The sequence below is a fragment of the Sinocyclocheilus rhinocerous genome, unplaced genomic scaffold (genome assembly GCF_001515625.1).
Source record: "Sinocyclocheilus rhinocerous isolate Xijiao unplaced genomic scaffold, SAMN03320098_v1.1 scaffold3047, whole genome shotgun sequence".
NCBI classification, from domain to species: Eukaryota; Metazoa; Chordata; class Actinopteri; order Cypriniformes; family Cyprinidae; genus Sinocyclocheilus; species Sinocyclocheilus rhinocerous.
Genome location: NW_015662947.1, coordinates 64,946 through 66,434, shown reverse-complemented (window position 1 = coordinate 66,434; position 1,489 = coordinate 64,946).

The following is a 1,489-nucleotide window of genomic DNA, read 5'->3' as shown; positions in this document are numbered from 1 at the left end:
TTGATTAGTTCATCTCTCGAGTCTTCGGGTTTGAGTCGTTCATTCATCACGTGACAGACCCAAAATAAGCCCAAACCCGAAGACTTGTCAGGTAAGAGGTGAGGTGAATATATATATATATATATTACATAGTGGATACTCATATTACTGCATCTAAGATGTTAATTATTCTTTAACTTGTTGGATACTTGTACATATTCATAAAACATGTCGTTTACCATCAGGACTTCTTCTAGATGGTACTGCCGCAGCGTCAGTACCCGAGCCTCATCCTTACCCTGAGCTGAGCTAGTCTTCCTGCTGTATTTTTGACCAGCTCTCCAATAAGAGGTCCACCTCCACAACCTGAACCTCTTGGTCTTTTTAGAGGTGTCCTCCCTTTCTTCTTTTTCTCACCCACATCACAAACTGGATGTGGGTGGCCTTCCACCAAACCAGTGAAAGAATGTGGCACTGTACCATGATGGAAATTGTACACACGCCCACATTTTTTTTCTGCCTCTTTGCAACGAGAACTACGTTGACCCATCGCTATCGTGATTTAGCAGCAGAATGAGCAAAACGAGCGTTGCAGAGTGTTTCACCTTTATATAGCTTTATAATGTCACAATCTACATTTAGAACAACTGCCTTATATGGGGCCTCCCGCCCATCACGCGGAAAAAACTGTTTTAACGCACAATTATACCCTATCTGAATGATTAATAAACGCTTTGTGATTATAATTCGAATACAGGCAGAAATGCACATCTTTTAAGCTGTAGTGCACATCCATCCTACATTAAGTATGGTCTTGATCGCTGAGAATGTGAGGATCATACAAAAGCATGCATACTGTAAATGTCGCTGTATTACATGTACATGGTTGTTGTTATAAAGTACCGTACTTTTGCATTATAAACACTTTGTAGGGTGAAGATGTACTTATTAGCATGAAGTGCAATATGTAGGCTAGGCTATACAGTAATGCCACTGGAACAATCACTCACAAAGTGTTATATTTAGAAGATATTTAAAAGAGGTCTAAAAAACAGAACAAAGAAAAAAAAACTAAACTAAACTAAAAAAAAAGTAATAATAAAAATATATCGGTTCTCGCCCATGTGTTTCCTGGATTTTCGGTTTCGGTTTGAGCACATTATCCAGATGATGACTGTGCCGTAATGCCCATAGGGTTTTCAGTCCGAGTGTTTCCAGAATTTTCGGTTTCGGGTTGAGCACATTATCCAGATGATCACTGTGCCGTAGGCTAATGCCCATAGGGTTTTCAGTCCGTGAGTTTACAGAATTATCGGTTTCAGTTTAAGAATGTCATAAAAGAGATGCCGCAGAGCCCTATCTATTTCAGACGCTGGCTGAATTCAGTGGCACAGACACATTCTACAGTATACCTGCATCTCTGTCTATCACAGCAACAGCATCCTTCAGATCACACCACTCTGACCGTCGCTTCACAACTTCAGCAAGATCAGCTATTCAAAAAAAAAAA